Here is a 19785-nt window from a genome sequence, read left to right as displayed (position 1 = left end):
GTAGTTGTTGTTGGGGCCCCAGTTGTTGTTTGGTGTGCAGTTGTAGTCCTTTGGGTTGCTGTTGTTGTTGGGAAGACAGTTGTTGATGTTTCACCAGCAGTTGTTTGGGCTGCAGTTGTCGTTTGGGGTGCAGTTGTTGATGTTTGGGCAGTAGTTGTTGTTGGGGCCTCAGTTGTTGTTTGGGGTGCAGTTGTAGTCCTTTCGGTTGCTGTTGTTGTTGGGACGACAGTTGTTGTTGTTTGACCAGCAGTTGTTGGGGCTTCAGTTGTCGTTTGGGTTCGCGTGGTAGTTATTTGGGTCGCAGTTGTTGTTGGGATGACAGTTGTTGATATTTGGGCGGCAGTTGTTGGGGCTGTAGTTGTTGGGGTTGCGGTCGTTGTCATTTGGGTCGCAGTTGGTGTTGGGACAACAGTTGTTGATGTTTCACCAGCAGTTGTTGGGGCTGCAGTTGTCGTTTGGGGTGCAAGTGTTGATGTTGGGGCAGTAGTTGTTGTTGGGGCCTCAGTTGTCGTTTGGGGTGCCGTTGTAGTTATTTGGGTTGCAATTGTTGTTGGGGTGATAGTTGTTGATATTTGGGCGGCAGTTGTTGGGGCTGTAGTTGTTGGGGTTGCGGTCGTTGTCATTTGGGTCGCAGTTGTTGTTGGGACGACAGTTGTTGATGTTTGACCAGCAGTTGTTGGGGCTGCAGTTGTCGTTTGGGGTGCAGTTGTTGATGTTGGGGCAGTAGTTGTTGTTGGGGCCTCAGTTGTCGTTTGGGGTGCCGTTGTAGTTATTTGGGTCGCAGTTGTTGTTGGGACGACAGTTGTTGATGTTTGACCAGCAGTTGTTGGGGCTGCAGTTGTCGTTTGGGGTGCAGTTGTTGATGTTGGGGCAGTAGTTGTTGTTGGGGCCTCAGTTGTCGTTTGGGGTGCCGTTGTAGTTATTTGGGTCGCAGTTGTTGTTGAGGTGACAGTTGTTGATGTTTGGGCGGCAGTTGTTGGGGCTGCAGTTGTTGTTGGGATTGCGGTCGTTGTCATTTGGGTCGCAGTTGTTGTTGGGACGACAGTTGTTGATGTTTGACCAGCAGTTGTTTGGGCTGCAGTTGTTGTTGGGGTTGCGGTTGTTTTCTTTTGGTTCACAGTTGTTGTTGGGATGACAGTTGTTGATGTTTGACCAGCAGTTGTTGGGGCTGCAGTTGTCGTTTGGGGTGCAGTTGTTGATGTTGGGGCAGTAGTTGTTGTTGGGGCCTCAGTTGTCGTTTGGGGTGCCGTTGTAGTTGTTTGAGGTGCAGTTGTTGATGCTGTTGCAGTAGTTGTTGTTGGGGCCCCAGTTGTTGTTTGGTGTGCAGTTGTAGTCCTTTGGGTCGCTGTTGTTGTTGGGAAGACAGTTGTTGATGTTTGACCAGCAGTTGTTGGGGCTGCAGTTGTCGTTTGGGGTGCAGTTGTTGATGTTGGGGCAGTAGTTGTTGTTGGGGCCTCAGTTGTCGTTTGCGGTGCCGTTGTAGTTATTTGGGTCGCAGTTGTTGGGGTGACAGTTGTTGATGTTTGGGCGGCAGTTGTTGGGGCTGCAGTTGTTGGGGTTGCTGTCGTTGTCATTTGGGTCGCAGTTGTTGTTGGGACGACAGTTGTTGATGTTTGACCAGCAGTTGTTGGGGTTGCAGTTGTTGTTTGGGTTCGCATGGTAGTTATTTTGGTCGCAGTTGTTGTTGGGATGACAGTTGTTGATGTTTCACCAGCAGTTGTTGGGGCTGCAGTTGTCGTTTGGGGTGCCGTTGTAGTTATTTCGATCGCAATTGTTGTTGGGGTGATAGTTGTTGATATTTGGGCGGCAGTTGTTGGGGCTGTAGTTGTTGGGGTTGCGGTCGTTGTCATTTGGGTCGCAGTTGTTGTTGGGACGACAGTTGTTGATGTTTGACCAGCAGTTGTTGGGGCTGCAGTTGTCGTTTGGGGTGCAGTTGTTGATGTTGGGGCAGTAGTTGTTGTTGGGGCCTCAGTTGTCGTTTGGGGTGCCGTTGTAGTTATTTGGGTCGCAGTTGTTGTTGGGGTGACAGTTGTTGATGTTTGGGCGGCAGTTGTTGGGGCTGCAGTTGTCGTTTGGGGTGCAGTTGTTGATGTTCGGGCAGTAGTTGTTGTTGGGGCCTCAGTTGTCGTTTGGGGTGCCATTGTAGTTATTTGGGTCGCAGTTGTTGTTTGGGTGACAGTTGTTGATGTTTGGGCGGCAATTGTTGGGGCTGCAGTTGTTGTTGGGGCCTCAGTTGTCGTTTGGGGTGCCGTTGTAGTTGTTTGAGGTGCAGTTGTTGATGCTGTTGCAGTAGTTGTTGTTGGGGCCCCAGTTGTTGTTTGGTGTGCAGTTGTAGTCCTTTGGGTCGCTGTTGTTGTTGTGACGACAGTTGTTGATGTTTGACCAGCAGTTGTTGGGGCTGCAGTTGTCGTTTGGGGTGCTGTTGTTGATGTTGGGGCAGTAGTTGTTGTTGGGGCCTCAGTTGTCGTTTGGGGTGCCGTTTTAGTTATTTGGGTCGCAGTTGTTGTTAGGGTGACAGTTGTTGATGTTTTGGCGGCAGTTGTTGCGGCTGCAGTTGTTGTTGAGGTTGCGGTTGTTGTCTTTTGGTTCACAGTTGTTGTTGGGATGACAGTTGTTGATGTTTGACCAGCATTTGTTGGGGCTGCAGTTGTCGTTTGGGGTGCCGTTGTAGTTGTTTGAGGTGCAGTTGTTGATGCTGTTGCAGTAGTTGTTGTTGGGGCCCCAGTTGTTGTTTGGTGTGCAGTTGTAGTCCTTTGGGTTGCTGTTGTTGTTGGGAAGACAGTTGTTGATGTTTCACCAGCAGTTGTTGGGGCTGCAGTTGTCGTTTGGGGTGCAGTTGTTGATGTTGGGGCAGTAGTTGTTGTTGGGGCCTCAGTTGTCGTTTGGGGTGCCGTTGTAGTTATTTGGGTCGCAGTTGTTGTTGGGGTGACAGTTGTTAATGTTTGACCAGCAGGTGTTGCGGCTGCAGTTGTTGTTGGGGTTGCGGTTGTTGTCTTTTGGTTTACAGTTGTTGTTGGGATGACAGTTGTTGATGTTTGACCAGCAGTTGTTGGGGCTGCAGTTGTCGTTTGGGGTGTCGTTGTAGTTGTTTGAGGTGCAGTTGTTGATGCTGTTGCAGTAGTTGTTGTTGGGGCCCCAGTTGTTGTTTGGTGTGCAGTTGTAGTCCTTTGGGTCGCTGTTGTTGTTGAGATGACAGTTGTTGATGTTTCACCAGCAGTTGTTGGGGCTGCAGTTGTCGTTTGGGGTGCAGTTGTTGATGTTGGGGGAGTAGTTGTTGTTGGGGCCTCAGTTGTCGTTTGGGGTGCCGTTGTAGTTATTTGGGTCGCAGTTGTTGTTGGGGCGACAGTTGTTGATGTTTGGGCGGCAGTTGTTGGGGCTGCAGTTGTTGTTGGGAATGCGGTCGTTGTCATTTGGGTCGCAGTTGTTGTTGGGACGACAGTTGTTGATGTTTGACCAGTAGTTGTTGGGGCTGCAGTTGTCGTTTGGGGTGCAGTTGTTGATGTTGGGGCAGTAGTTGTTGTTGGGGCCTCAGTTGTCGTTTGGGGTGCCGTTGTAGTTATTTGGTTCGCAGTTGTTGTTGGGACGACAGTTGTTGATGTTTGTGCGGCAGTTGTTGGGGCTGCAGTTGTCGTTTGGGGTGCAGTTGTTGATGTTGGGGCAGTAGTTGTTGTTGGGGCCTCAGTTGTCGTTTGGGGTGCCGTTGTAGTTATTTGGGTCGCAGTTGTTGTTGGGGTGACAGTTGTTGATGTTTGGGCGGCAGTTGTTGGGGCTGCAGTTGTTGTTGGGATTGCGGTCGTTGTCATTTGGGTCGCAGTTGTTGTTGGGACGACAGTTGTTGATGTTTGACCAGCAGTTGTTGCGGCTGCAGTTGTTGTTGGGGTTGCGGTTGTTGTCTTTTGGTTCACAGTTGTTGTTGGGATGACAGTTGTTGATGTTTGACCAGTAGTTGTTGGGGCTGCAGTTGTCGTTTGGGGTGCAGTTGTTGATGTTGGGGCAGTAGTTGTTGTTGGGGCCTCAGTTGTCGTTTGGGGTGCCGTTGTAGTTATTTGGGTCGCAGTTGTTGTTGGGACGACAGTTGTTGATGTTTGGGCGGCAGTTGTTGGGGCTGCAGTTGTTGGGGTTGCGGTCGTTGTAATTTGGGTCGCAGTTGTTGTTGGGACGACAGTTGTTGATGTTTGACCAGCAGTTGTTGGGGCTGCAGTTGTCGTTTGGGGTGCAGTTATTGATGTTGGGGCAGTAGTTGTTGTTGAGGCCTCAGTTGTCGTTTGGGGTGCCGTTGTAGTTATTTGGGTCGCAGTTGTTATTGGGGTGACAGTTGTTGATGTTTGACCAGCAGTTGTTGGGGCTGCAGTTGTTGTTTGGGGTGCAGTTGTTGATGTTGGGGCAGTAGTTGTTGTTGGGGCCTCAGTTGTCGTTTGTGGTGCCGTTGTAGTTATTTGGGTTGCAGTTGTTGTTGGGGTGACATTTGTTGATGTTTGAGCGGCAGTTGTTGGGGCTGCAGTTGTTGTTGGGATTGCGGTCGTTGTCATTTGGGTCGCAGTTGTTGTTGGGACGACAGTTGTTGATGTTTGACCAGCAGTTGTTGCGGCTGCAGTTGTTGTTGGGGTTGCGGTTGTTGTCTTTTGTTTCACAGTTGTTGTCTTTTGGTTCACAGTTGTTGTTGGGACGACAGTTGTTGATGTTTGACCAGCAGTTGTTGGGGCTGCAGTTGTTGTTGGGGTTGCGGTCGTTGTCATTTGGGTCGCAGTTGTTGTTGTGACGACAGTTGTTGATGTTTGACCAGCAGTTGTTGGGGCTGCAGTTGTCGTTTGGGGTGCAGTTGTTGATGTTGGGGCAGTAGTTGTTGTTGGGGCCTCAGTTGTCGTTTGGGGTGCCGTTGTAGTTATTTGGGTTGCAATTGTTGTTGGGGTAATAGTTGTTGATATTTGGGCGGCAGTTGTTGCTGCTGTAGTTGTTGGGGTTGCGGTCGTTGTCATTTGGGTCGCAGTTGTTGTTGGGACGACAGTTGTTGATGTTTGACCAGCAGTTGTTGGGGCTGCAGTTGTCGTTTGGGGTGCAGTTGTTGATGTTGTGGCAGTAGTTGTTGTTGGGGCCTCAGTTGTCGTTTGGGGTGCCGTTGTACTTATTTGGGTCGCAGTTGTTGTTGGGGTGACAGTTGTTGATGTTTGGGCAGCAGTTGTTGGGGCTGCAGTTGTTGTTGGGATTGCGGTCGTTGTCATTTGGTTCGCAGTTGTTGTTGGGACGACAGTTGTTGATGTTTGACCAGCAGTTGTTGCGGCTGCAGTTGTTGTTTGGGTTGCGGTTGTTGTCTTTTGGTTCACAGTTGTTGTTGGGACGACAGTTGTTGATGTTTGACCAGCAGTTGTTGCGGCTGCAGTTGTTGTTGGGGTTGCAGTTGTTGTCTTTTGGTTCTCAGTTGTTGTTGGGATGACAGTTGTTGATGTTTGACCAGCAGTTGTTGGGGCTGCAGTTGTCGTTTGGGGTGCAGTTGTTGATGTTGGGGCAGTAGTTGTTGTTGAGGCCTCAGTTGTCGTTTGGGATGCCGTTGTAGTTGTTTGAGGTGCAGTTGTTGATGCTGTTGCAGTAGTTGTTGTTGGGGCCCCAGTTGTTGTTTGGTGTGCAGTTGTAGTCCTTTGGGTCGCTGTTGTTGTTGGGAAGACAGTTGTTGATGTTTGACCAGCAGTTGTTGGGGCTGCAGTTGTCGTTTGGGGTGCAGTTGTTGATGTTGGGGCAGTAGTTGTTGTTGGGGCCTCAGTTGTCGTTTGGGGTGCCGTTGTAGTTGTTTGAGGTGCAGTTGTTGATGCTGTTGCAGTAGTTGTTGTTGGGGCCTCAGTTGTCGTTTGGGGTGCCGTTGTAGTTATTTGGGTCGCAGTTGTTGTTGGGGTGACAGTTGTTGATGTTTGGGTGGCAGTTGTTGGGGCTGCAGTTGTTGGGGTTGCGGTCGTTGTCATTTGGGTCGCAGTTGTTGTTGGGACGACAGTTGTTAATGTTTGACCAGCAGGTGTTGCGGCTGCAGTTGTTGTTGGGGTTGCGGTTGTTGTCTTTTGGTTTACTGTTGTTGTTGGGATGACAGTTGTTGATGTTTGACCAGCAGTTATTGGGGCTGCAGTTGTCGTTTGGGGTGTCGTTGTAGTTGTTTGAGGTGCAGTTGTTGATGCTGTTGCAGTAGTTGTTGTTGGGGCCCCAGTTGTTGTTTGGTGTGCAGTTGTAGTCCTTTGGGTCGCTGTTGTTGTTGGGAAGACAGTTGTTGATGTTTCACCAGCAGTTGTTGGGGCTGCAGTTGTCGTTTGGGGTGCAGTTGTTGATGTTGGGGCAGTAGTTGTTGTTGGGGCCTCAGTTGTTGTTTGGGGTGCAGTTGTAGTCCTTTGGGTCGCTGTTGTTGTTGGGACGACAGTTGTTGTTGTTTGACCAGCAGTTGTTGGGGCTTCAGTTGTCGTTTGGGTTCGCGTGGTAGTTATTTGGGTCGCAGTTGTTGTTGAGATGACAGTTGTTGATGTTTCACCAGCAGTTGTTGGGGCTGCAGTTGTCGTTTGGGGTGCAGTTGTTGATGTTGGGGGAGTAGTTGTTGTTGGGGCCTCAGTTGTCGTTTGGGGTGCCGTTGTAGTTATTTGGGTTGCAGTTGTTGTTGGGGCGACAGTTGTTGATGTTTGGGCGGCAGTTGTTGGGGCTGCAGTTGTTGTTGGGATTGCGGTCGTTGTCATTTGGGTCGCAGTTGTTGTTGGGACGACAGTTGTTGATGTTTGACCAGTAGTTGTTGGGGCTGCAGTTGTCGTTTGGGGTGCAGTTGTTGATGTTGGGGCAGTAGTTGTTGTTGGGGCCTCAGTTGTCGTTTGGGGTGCCGTTGTAGTTATTTGGTTCACAGTTGTTGTTGGGATGACAGTTGTTGATGTTTGACCAGTAGTTGTTGGGGCTGCAGTTGTCGTTTGGGGTGCAGTTGTTGATGTTGGGGCAGTAGTTGTTGTTGGGGCCTCAGTTGTCGTTTGGGGTGCCGTTGTAGTTATTTGGGTCGCAGTTGTTGTTGGGACGACAGTTGTTGATGTTTGGGCGGCAGTTGTTGGGGCTGCAGTTGTTGGGGTTGCGGTCGTTGTAATTTCGGTCGCAGTTGTTGTTGGGACGACAGTTGTTGATGTTTGACCAGCAGTTGTTGGGGCTGCAGTTGTCGTTTGGGGTGCAGTTTTTGATGTTGGGGCAGTAGTTGTTGTTGAGGCCTCAGTTGTCGTTTGGGGTGCCGTTGTAGTTATTTGGGTCGCAGTTGTTATTGGGGTGACAGTTGTTGATGTTTGACCAGCAGTTGTTGGGGCTGCAGTTGTTGTTTGGGGTGCAGTTGTTGATGTTGGGGCAGTAGTTGTTGTTCGGGCCTCAGTTGTCGTTTGTGGTGCCGTTGTAGTTATTTGGGTTGCAGTTGTTGTTGGGGTGACATTTGTTGATGTTTGAGCGGCAGTTGTTGGGGCTGCAGTTGTTGTTGGGATTGCGGTCGTTGTCATTTGAGTCGCAGTTGTTGTTGGGACGACAGTTGTTGATGTTTGACCAGCAGTTGTTGCGGCTGCAGTTGTTGTTGGGGTTGCGGTTGTTGTCTTTTGTTTCACAGTTGTTGTCTTTTGGTTCACAGTTGTTGTTGGGACGACAGTTGTTGATGTTTGACCAGCAGTTGTTGGGGCTGCAGTTGTTGTTGGGGTTGCGGTCGTTGTCATTTGGGTCGCAGTTGTTGTTGTGACGACAGTTGTTGATGTTTGACCAGCAGTTGTTGGGGCTGCAGTTGTCGTTTGGGGTGCAGTTGTTGATGTTGGGGCAGTAGTTGTTGTTGGGGCCTCAGCTGTCGTTTGGGGTGCCGTTGTAGTTATTTGGGTCGCAGTTGTTGTTGGGGTGACAGTTGTTGATGTTTGGGCGGCAGTTGTTGGGGCTGCAGTTGTTGTTGGGATTGCGGTCGTTGTCATTTGGGTTGCAGGTGTTGTTGGGACGACAGTTGTTGATGTTCGGGCGGCAGTTGTTGGGGCTGCAGTTGTTGTTGGGATTGCGGTCGTTGTCATTTGGGTAGCAGTTGTTGTTGGGACGACAGTTGTTGATGTTTGACCAGCAGTTGTTGGGGCTGCAGTTGTTGTTATTGTTGCGGTCTTTGTCATTTGGGTCGCAGTTGTTGTTGGGATGACAGTGGTTGATGTTTGGGCGGCAGTTGTTGGCGCTGCAGTTGTTGTTTGGGGTGCAGTTGTTGATGTTGTTGCAGTATTTGTTGTTGGGGCCTCAGTTGTTGTTTGGTGTGCAATTGTAGTTATTTCGGTCGCTGTTGTTGTTGGGACGACAGTTGTTGATGTTTGACCAGCAGTTGTTGGGGCTACAGTTGTTGTTGGGGTTGCGGTTGTTGTCTTTTGTTTCACAGTTGTTGTTAGGACGACAGTTGTTGATGTTTGACCAGCAGTTGTTGGTGCTGCAGTTGTCGTTTGGGGTGCAGTTGTAGTTATTTGGGTCGCAGTTGTTGTTGGAGTTGCGGTTGTTGCTAATTGGGTCGCAGTTGTTGTTGGGACGACAGTTGTTGATGTTTGACCAGCAGTTGTTGGGGCTGCAGTTGTTGTTGGGGTTGCGGTTGTTGTCTTTTGGTTCACAGTTGTTGTTGGGACGACAGTTGTTGATGTTTGACCAGCAGCTGTTGGGGCTGCGGTTGTCGTTTGGGGTGCAGTTGTTGATGTTGGGGCAGTAGTTGTTGTTGTGGCCTCAGTTGTCGTTTGGGGTTTCGTTGTTGTTGTTTGAGTTGCAGTTGTTGATGTTGGAGCTGCAGTTGTTGTTGGGGATCTGGTTGTTGTCATTTGGGTCGCAGTTGTTGTTGGGACGACAGTTGTTGATGTTTGATCAGCAGTTGTTGGGGCTGCAGTTGTTGTTGGGGTTGCGGTTGTTGTCTTTTGTTTCACAGTTGTTGTTGGGACGACAGTTGTTGATGTTTGACCAGCAGTTGTTGGGGCTACAGTTGTTGTTGGGGTTGCGGTTGTTGTCTTTTGGTTCACAGTTGTTGTTGGGACGACAGTTGTTGATGTTTGACCAGCAGTTGTTGGGGCTGCAGTTGTCGTTTGGGGTGCAGTTGTAGTTATTTTGGTCGCAGTTGTTGTTGGGGTTGCTGTTGTTGCTAATTGGGTCGCAGTTGTTGTTGGGACGACAGTTGTTGATGTTTGACCAGCAGTTGTTGGGGCTGCAGTTGTTGTTGGTGTTGCGGTTGTTGTCTTTTGGTTCACAGTTGTTGTTGGGACGACAGTTGTTGATGTTTGATCAGCAGTTGTTGGGGCTGTAGTTGTTGTTTGGGGTGCAGTTGTTGATGTTGTTGCAGTAGTTCTTGTTGGGGCCTCAGTTGTCGTTTGGGGTCGGGTTGTAGTTATTTGGGTCGCAGTTGTTGTTGGGGTTGCAGTTGTTGTCATTTGGGTCACAGTTGTTGTTGGGATGACAGTTGTTGATGTTTGACCAGCAGTTGTTGGGGCTGTAGTTGTTGTTGGGATGACAGTTGTTGATGTTTGACCAGCAGTTGTTGGGGCTGCAGTTGTTGTTTGAGGTGCAGTTGTTGATTTTGGGGCAGTAGTTGTTGTTAGGGCCTCAGTTGTCGTTTGGGCATCTGTTGCTTTTGGGGCTGCAGTTGTTGTTGGGGCTTCAGTTGTTTTCATTTGTGCGGCAGTTGTTGATGTTGGGACACCAGTTGTCGAAAGTTGGGCCGCATTTCTATTTTGGCCACCATTTGTTGATGTTGTTGCACCATTTGTTGTTGGGGCTAAAGTTGTTGGTGTTGGAGCGGCAGTTGTTGTTACCGGTATTGCGGTTGTTGTTGGTGCTGCAGTTGATGTTTGGGCAGCAGCCGTTGATGTTTGGCCAACAGCTGTTGTTTGGCCGACAGTTGTTGTTGGGGCTACAGTTGTTGTTGGGGCTGCAGTCGTTGATGTTGGGGCAGCAGTTGTTGTGGCAGTATTACACAAACTGGTCCCACAACAGGATGGTCCACTGCTTATGTTTCCAACGCTTTGCATGAAAGGAAGGCTACCCAGGCTTGTAGCAACTGCACACATATTTTGAGATGCACAGCCAAAAGCTGGAGAAGTGCCAGACACACTTGTCACTGTAGAGGAAAAATCATTGTTTAACTACACAGCCTTCATTGTTGTAAGTTTGCTAATTGACTAAAATAAGTAATACCACAATGTAGAATACACTTAAAATATCAGATATAAAAGTATTTTCACTTTGTATATGTTTATTACTATAATTTGAATACTATTGAATTATGACATGTTTCATTTGGGAATATTATAATATGTGCCTATTGACCTTTCTTTAAGTAACTAGTCACTATAGCTGTCATATGAATGTAGTTCAGTAAAAAGTACAATAATTACTATTGATATTTAGTAGACTATAATTATTAAGTAGCATATCAGAGAAATACTGCAAATACTATAGAACAGCAGTTCAGGACATGTACTTCTTTACTTTCCTCCACTGGTTGACTTTCCAGATCTCACATGTAGTTGGTTTGAGATACTTTAAGGTTGTAAAATACTTTTTGGAAACCACGTATGATTAAGACTCACCACTTGCTTGAAAGCAGAGGTTCTCCTCCCCCCTGCATTGTACTTGAGAAGTACATTGAGAGGTGATGGGGTCACAAGCGAAACACTTTAGGCCGTTTTCTGTCTGAGCAGCAGGGACTGAAACAGAAAAGGACATAATTTGTTTGATGAATAGAGAACATTTTAGCTTCACAAAATATAAGCCTGTCAAAGTCTATTTTGTATTTTTTCATCTTAAATGAGGTATTTATACATCTATACTTACACGGTAGAGTGTCTGCGTTGCAATTTAATGTGTTGCAGCACTTAGCAGATGCAACTGCATCCGAAAAACCCAAGTTGGCTGAAAATGTCTGATTGCCTGTGGCTGGACACAGGGAGGATGATGCACATGCCTTGAATATTTGCTGTGGTGTAGTTCCAGGTGAAGTGGCTACAAAATAAAAAGTTGAGTTTGTCAATATTAACGGAAAGAACACATAACTCTGCAGTACATTTATTTCACTCAAAAAAAGAACATGGTATAAAGAAATGCCTACCTTGAATGGAAGCTGTTACACACATTGTCTCCAAGGAACATGTGACTAGCATTGTGGTTGAACACTGCTGATCTATGCAAGTCTGACACTGAAGTGCCCGAGCTGAAATTGGGAGAAAAAATTGTCAATGAATAATGATCACATCTCAAATGTCAAATCAAATATCTGAAGTGTATTGATGATTTGTAAAGACTGAAAAGTCCTCTTCTTTTACTTCTTCCCCTTCTTCTGAAAATGGATTGTAAATAATATGAGGTTGTAATTTCAAAAAATGCTTCAAATGTCTAATATACAATACTTGACTCTTTACTCCAGCACACATATCTGTTTACTTGCACAGTCAAGTCTTTTCATGTATATTGCCTAAGAATTGTAATGTATCAAATATATATATATATATGTATATATATTGATTTTGTATCAAATTTTGTCTTTTACTCATTTTCATTTTTTATTTTGCTCTATTCATTGTTCTAATTGGTCTTTATCACTTTCCTGCCCCTTTAGACTGCTTCTTCTGCTACTGTATTGTGACATGTGAATTTACCCTCTTGGGTTGTTGTTGAGGCAACAATTGTTGATGTTGGGGTGGCGGTTGTTGTTGTTGTTATGGCAGTTGTTGTTGGGGATACAGTTGTCGGAGAGATGGTTGTTGTCGTCGGCGCAGCAGTTGTTACCGGTGTTGCGGTTGTTGTTGGAGCTGCAGTTGTTGATGTTGGGGCAGCAGTTGTTGTGGCAGTATTACACAAACTGGTCCCACAACAGGATGGTCCACTGCTTATGTTTCCAACGCTTTGCATGAAAGGAAGGCTACCCAGGCTTGTAGCAGCTGCACACATATTTGGAGATGCACAGCCAAAAGCTGGAGAAGTGCCAGACACACTTGTCACTGTAGAGGAAAAATCATTGTTTAACTACACAGCCTTCATTGTTGTAAGTTTGCTAATTGACTAAAATAAGTAATACCACAATGTAGAATACACTTAAAATATCAGATATAAAAGTATTTTCACTTTGTATGTGTTTATTACTATAATTTGAATACTATTGAATTATGACATGTTTCATTTGGGAATATTATAATATGTGGCTATTGACTTTTCTTTAAGTAACTAGTCACTATAGCTGTCATATGAATGTAGTTCAGTAAAAAGTACAATAATTACTATTGATATTTAGTAGACTATAATTATTAAGTAGCATATCAGAGAAATACGACCAATACTATAGTACAGCAGTTCAGGACATGTACTTCTTTACTTTCCTCCACTGGTTGACTTTCCAGATCTCACATGTAGTTGGTTTGAGATACTTTAAGGTTGTAAAATACTTTTTGGAAACCACGTATGATTAAGACTCACCACTTGCTTGAAAGCAGAGGTTCTCCTCCCCCCTGCATTGTACTTGAGAAGTACATTGAGAGGTGATGGGGTCACAAGCGAAACACTTTAGGCCGTTATCTGTCTGAGCAGCAGGGACTGAAACAGAAAAGAACATAATTTGTTTGATGAATAGAGAACATTTTAGCTTCACAAAATATAAGCCTGTCAAAGTCTATTTTGTATTTTTTTCATCTTAAATGAGGTATTTATACATCTATACTTACACGGTAGAGTGTCTGCGTTGCAATTTGTTGTGTTGCAGCACTTAGCAGATGCAACTGCATCCGAAAAACCCAAGTTGGCTGAAAATGTCTGATTGCCTGTGGCTGGACACAGGGAGGATGATGCACATGCCTTGAATATTTGCTGTGGTGTAGTTCCAGGTGAAGTGGCTACAAAATAAAAAGTTGAGTTTGTCAATATTAACGGAAAGAACACATAACTCTGCAGTACATTTATTTCACTCAAAAAAAGAACATGGTATAAAGAAATGCCTACCTTGAATGGAAGCTGTTACACACATTGTCTCCAAGGAACATGTGACTAGCATTGTGGTTGAACACTGCTGATCTATGCAAGTCTGACACTGAAGTGCCCGAGCTGAAATTGGGAGAAAAAATTGTCAATGAATAATGATCACATCTCAAATGTCAAATCAAATATCTGAAGTGTATTGATGGTTTGTAAAGACTGAAAAGTCCTCTTCTTTTACTTCTTCCCCTTCTTCTGAAAATGGATTGTAAATAATATGAGGTTGTAATTTCAAAAAATGCTTCAAATGTCTAATATACAATACTTGACTCTTTACTCCAGCACACATATCTGTTTACTTGCACAGTCAAGTCTTTTCATGTATATTGCCTAAGAATTGTAATGTATCAAATATATATATATATATTGATTTTGTATCAAATTTTGTCTTTTACTCATTTTCATTTTTTATTTTGCTCTATTCATTGTTCTAATTGGTCTTTATCACTTTCCTGCCCCTTTAGACTGCTTCTTTTGCTACTGTATTGTGACATGTGAATTTACCCTCTTGGGTTGTTGTTGAGGCAACAATTGTTGATGTTGGGGTGGCGGTTGTTGTTGTTGTTATGGCAGTTGTTGTTGGGGATACAGGTGTCGGAGAGATGGTTGTTGTCGTCGGCGCAGCAGTTGTTACCGGTGTTGCGGTTGTTGTTGGAACTGCAGTTGTTGATGTTGGGGCAGCAGTTGTTGTGGCAGTATTACACAAACTGGTCCCACAACAGGATGGTCCACTGCTTATGTTTCCAACGCTTTGCATGAAAGGAAGGCTACCCAGGCTTGTAGCAGCTGCACACATATTTGGAGATGCACAGCCAAAAGCTGGAGAAGTGCCGGACACACTTGTCACTGTAGAGGAAAAATCATTGTTTAACTACACAGCCTTCATTGTTGTAAGTTTGCTAATTGACTAAAATAAGTAATACCACAATGTAGAATACACTTAAAATATCAGATATAAAAGTATTTTCACTTTGTATATGTTTATTACTATAATTTGAATACTATTGAATTATGACATGTTTCATTTGGGAATATTATAATATGTGCCTATTGACCTTTCTTTAAGTAACTAGTCACTATAGCTGTCATATGAATGTAGTTCAGTAAAAAGTACAATAATTACTATTGATATTTAGTAGACTATAATTATTAAGTAGCATATCAGAGAAATACTGCAAATACTATAGAACAGCAGTTCAGGACATGTACTTCTTTACTTTCCTCCACTGGTTGACTTTCCAGATCTCACATGTAGTTGGTTTGAGATACTTTAAGGTTGTAAAATACTTTTTGGAAACCACGTATGATTAAGACTCACCACTTGCTTGAAAGCAGAGGTTCTCCTCCCCCCTGCATTGTACTTGAGAAGTACATTGAGAGGTGATGGGGTCACAAGCGAAACACTTTAGGCCGTTTTCTGTCTGAGCAGCAGGGACTGAAACAGAAAAGGACATAATTTGTTTGATGAATAGAGAACATTTTAGCTTCACAAAATATAAGCCTGTCAAAGTCTATTTTGTATTTTTTCATCTTAAATGAGGTATTTATACATCTATACTTACACGGTAGAGTGTCTGCGTTGCAATTTAATGTGTTGCAGCACTTAGCAGATGCAACTGCATCCGAAAAACCCAAGTTGGCTGAAAATGTCTGATTGCCTGTGGCTGGACACAGGGAGGATGATGCACATGCCTTGAATATTTGCTGTGGTGTAGTTCCAGGTGAAGTGGCTACAAAATAAAAAGTTGAGTTTGTCAATATTAACGGAAAGAACACATAACTCTGCAGTACATTTATTTCACTCAAAAAAAGAACATGGTATAAAGAAATGCCTACCTTGAATGGAAGCTGTTACACACATTGTCTCCAAGGAACATGTGACTAGCATTGTGGTTGAACACTGCTGATCTATGCAAGTCTGACACTGAAGTGCCCGAGCTGAAATTGGGAGAAAAAATTGTCAATGAATAATGATCACATCTCAAATGTCATATCAAATATCTGAAGTGTATTGATGGGTTGTAAAGACTGAAAAGTCCTCTTCTTTTACTTCTTCCCCTTCTTCTGAAAATGGATTGTAAATAATATGAGGTTGTAATTTCAAAAAATGCTTCAAATGTCTAATATACAATACTTGACTCTTTACTCCAGCACACATATCTGTTTACTTGCACAGTCAAGTCTTTTCATGTATATTGCCTAAGAATTGTAATGTATCAAATATATATATATATATGTATATATATTGATTTTGTATCAAATTTTGTCTTTTACTCATTTTCATTTTTTATTTTGCTCTATTCATTGTTCTAATTGGTCTTTATCACTTTCCTGCCCCTTTAGACTGCTTCTTTTGCTACTGTATTGTGACATGTGAATTTACCCTCTTGGGTTGTTGTTGAGGCAACAATTGTTGATGTTGGGGTGGCGGTTGTTGTTGTTGTTATGGCAGTTGTTGTTGGGGATACAGGTGTCGGAGAGATGGTTGTTGTCGTCGGCGCAGCAGTTGTTACCGGTGTTGCGGTTGTTGTTGGAACTGCAGTTGTTGATGTTGGGGCAGCAGTTGTTGTGGCAGTATTACACAAACTGGTCCCACAACAGGATGGTCCACTGCTTATGTTTCCAACGCTTTGCATGAAAGGAAGGCTACCCAGGCTTGTAGCAGCTGCACACATATTTGGAGATGCACAGCCAAAAGCTGGAGAAGTGCCGGACACACTTGTCACTGTAGAGGAAAAATCATTGTTTAACTACACAGCCTTCATTGTTGTAAGTTTGCTAATTGACTAAAATAAGTAAAACCACAATATAGAATATACTTAAAATATCAGATATAAAAGTATTTTCACTTTGTATATGTTTATTACTATAATTTGAATACTATTGAATTATGACATGTTTCATTTGGGAATATTATAATATGTGGCTATTGACTTTTCTTTAAGTAACTAGCCACTATAGCTATCATATGAATGTAGTTCAGTAAAAAGTACAATAATTACTATTGATATTTAGTAGACTATAATTATTAAGTAGCATATCAGAGAAATACTGCAAATACTATAGAACAGCAGTTCAGGACATGTACTTCTTTACTTTCCTCCACTGGTTGACTTTCCAGATCTCACATGTAGTTGGTTTGAGATACTTTAAGGTTGTAAAATACTTTTTGGAAACCACGTATGATTAAGACTCACCACTTGCTTGAAAGCAGAGGTTCTCCTCCCCCCTGCATTGTACTTGAGAAGTACATTGAGAGGTGATGGGGTCACAAGCGAAACACTTTAGGCCGTTTTCTGTCTGAGCAGCAGGGACTGAAACAGAAAAGGACATAATTTGTTTGATGAATAGAGAACATTTTAGCTTCACAAAATATAAGCCTGTCAAAGTCTATTTTGTATTTTTTCATCTTAAATGAGGTATTTATACATCTATACTTACACGGTAGAGTATCTGCGTTGCAATTTGTTGTGTTGCAGCACTTAGCAGATGCAACTGCATCCGAAAAACCCAAGTTGGCTGAAAATGTCTGATTGCCTGTGGCTGGACACAGGGAGGATGATGCACATGCCTTGAATATTTGCTGTCTTGTAGTTCCAGGTGAAGTGGCTACAAAATAAAAAGTTGAGTTTGTCAATATTAACGGAAAGAACACATAACTCTGCAGTACATTTATTTCACTCAAAAAAAGAACATGGTATAAAGAAATGCCTACCTTGAATGGAAGCTGTTATACACATTGTCTCCAAGGAACATGTGACTAGCATTGTTGTTGAACACTGCTGATCTATGCAAGTCTGACACTGAAGTGCCCGAGCTGAAATTGGGAGAAAAAATTGTCAATGAATAATGATCACATCTCAAATGTCAAATCAAATATCTGAAGTGTATTGATGATTTGTAAAGACTGAAATGTCCTCTTCTTTTACTTCTTCCCCTTCTTCTGAAAATGGATTGTAAATAATATGAGGTTGTAATTTCTAAAAATGCTTCAAATGTCTAATATACAATACTTGACTCTTTACTCCAGCACACATATCTGTTTACTTGCACAGTCAAGTCTTTTCATGTATATTGCCTAAGAATTGTAATGTATCAAATATATATATATATATATATTGATTTTGTATCAAATTTTGTCTTTTACTCATTTTCATTTTTTATTTTGCTCTATTCATTGTTCTAATTGGTCTTTATCACTTTCCTGCCCCTTTAGACTGCTTCTTTTGCTACTGTATTGTGACATGTGAATTTACCCTCTTGGGTTGTTGTTGAGGCAACAATTGTTGATGTTGGGGTGGCGGTTGTTGTTGTTGTTGTTATGGCAGTTGTTGTTGGGGATACAGGTGTCGGAGAGATGGTTGTTGTCGTCGGCGCAGCAGTTGTTACCGGTGTTGCGGTTGTTGTTGGAACTGCAGTTGTTGATGTTGGGGCAGCAGTTGTTGTGGCAGTATTACACAAACTGGTCCCACAACAGGATGGTCCACTGCTTATGTTTCCAACGCTTTGCATGAAAGGAAGGCTACCCAGGCTTGTAGCAGCTGCACACATATTTGGAGATGCACAGCCAAAAGCTGGAGAAGTGCCGGACACACTTGTCACTGTAGAGGAAAAATCATTGTTTAACTACACAGCCTTCATTGTTGTAAGTTTGCTAATTGACTAAAATAAGTAAAACCACAATATAGAATATACTTAAAATATCAGATATAAAAGTATTTTCACTTTGTATATGTTTATTACTATAATTTGAATACTATTGAATTATGACATGTTTCATTTGGGAATATTATAATATGTGGCTATTGACTTTTCTTTAAGTAACTAGCCACTATAGCTATCATATGAATGTAGTTCAGTAAAAAGTACAATAATTACTATTGATATTTAGTAGACTATAATTATTAAGTAGCATATCAGAGAAATACTGCAAATACTATAGAACAGCAGTTCAGGACATGTACTTCTTTACTTTCCTCCACTGGTTGATTTTCCAGATCTCACATGTAGTTGGTTTGAGATACTTTAAGGTTGTAAAATACTTTTTGGAAACCACGTATGATTAAGACTCACCACTTGCTTGAAAGCAGAGGTTCTCCTCCCCCCTGCATTGTACTTGAGAAGTACATTGAGAGGTGATGGGGTCACAAGCGAAACACTTTAGGCCGTTTTCTGTCTGAGCAGCAGGGACTGAAACAGAAAAGGACATAATTTGTTTGATGAATAGAGAACATTTTAGCTTCACAAAATATAAGCCTGTCAAAGTCTATTTTGTATTTTTTCATCTTAAATGAGGTATTTATACATCTATACTTACACGGTAGAGTATCTGCGTTGCAATTTGTTGTGTTGCAGCACTTAGCAGATGCAACTGCATCCGAAAAACCCAAGTTGGCTGAAAATGTCTGATTGCCTGTGGCTGGACACAGGGAGGATGATGCACATGCCTTGAATATTTGCTGTCTTGTAGTTCCAGGTGAAGTGGCTACAAAATAAAAAGTTGAGTTTGTCAATATTAACGGAAAGAACACATAACTCTGCAGTACATTTATTTCACTCAAAAAAAGAACATGGTATAAAGAAATGCCTACCTTGAATGGAAGCTGTTATACACATTGTCTCCAAGGAACATGTGACTAGCATTGTTGTTGAACACTGCTGATCTATGCAAGTCTGACACTGAAGTGCCCGAGCTGAAATTGGGAGAAAAAATTGTCAATGAATAATGATCACATCTCAAATGTCAAATCAAATATCTGAAGTGTATTGATGATTTGTAAAGACTGAAATGTCCTCTTCTTTTACTTCTTCCCCTTCTTCTGAAAATGGATTGTAAATAATATGAGGTTGTAATTTCTAAAAATGCTTCAAATGTCTAATATACAATACTTGACTCTTTACTCCAGCACACATATCTGTTTACTTGCACAGTCAAGTCTTTTCATGTATATTGCCTAAGAATTGTAATGTATCAAATATATATATATATATATATATATTGATTTTGTATCAAATTTTGTCTTTTACTCATTTTCATTTTTTATTTTGCTCTATTCATTGTTCTAATTGGTCTTTATCACTTTCCTGCCCCTTTAGACTGCTTCTTTTGCTACTGTATTGTGACATGTGAATTTACCCTCTTGGGTTGTTGTTGAGGCAACAATTGTTGATGTTGGGGTGGCGGTTGTTGTTGTTGTTGTTATGGCAGTTGTTGTTGGGGATACAGGTGTCGGAGAGATGGTTGTTGTCGTCGGCGCAGCAGTTGTTACCGGTGTTGCGGTTGTTGTTGGAACTGCAGTTGTTGATGTTGGGGCAGCAGTTGTTGTGGCAGTATTACACAAACTGGTCCCACAACAGGATGGTCCACTGCTTATGTTTCCAACGCTTTGCATGAAAGGAAGGCTACCCAGGCTTGTAGCAGCTGCACACATATTTGGAGATGCACAGCCAAAAGCTGGAGAAGTGCCGGACACACTTGTCACTGTAGAGGAAAAATCATTGTTTAACTACACAGCCTTCATTGTTGTAAGTTTGCTAATTGACTAAAATAAGTAAAACCACAATGTAGAATATACTTAAAATATCAGATATAAAAGTATTTTCACTTTGTATATGTTTATTACTATAATTTGAATACTATTGAATTATGACATGTTTCATTTGGGAATATTATAATATGTGGCTATTGACTTTTCTTTAAGTAACTAGCCACTATAGCTATCATATGAATGTAGTTCAGTAAAAAGTACAATAATTACTATTGATATTTAGTAGACTATAATTATTAAGTAGCATATC

This window comes from Cebidichthys violaceus, unplaced genomic scaffold (assembly GCF_023349555.1).
Source record: "Cebidichthys violaceus isolate CVI_PGR_0920_01 unplaced genomic scaffold, fCebVio1.0.p SCAF_33, whole genome shotgun sequence".
In the NCBI taxonomy this organism is placed as follows: Eukaryota; Metazoa; Chordata; class Actinopteri; order Perciformes; family Stichaeidae; genus Cebidichthys; species Cebidichthys violaceus.
This window is presented reverse-complemented; position numbering follows the sequence as displayed.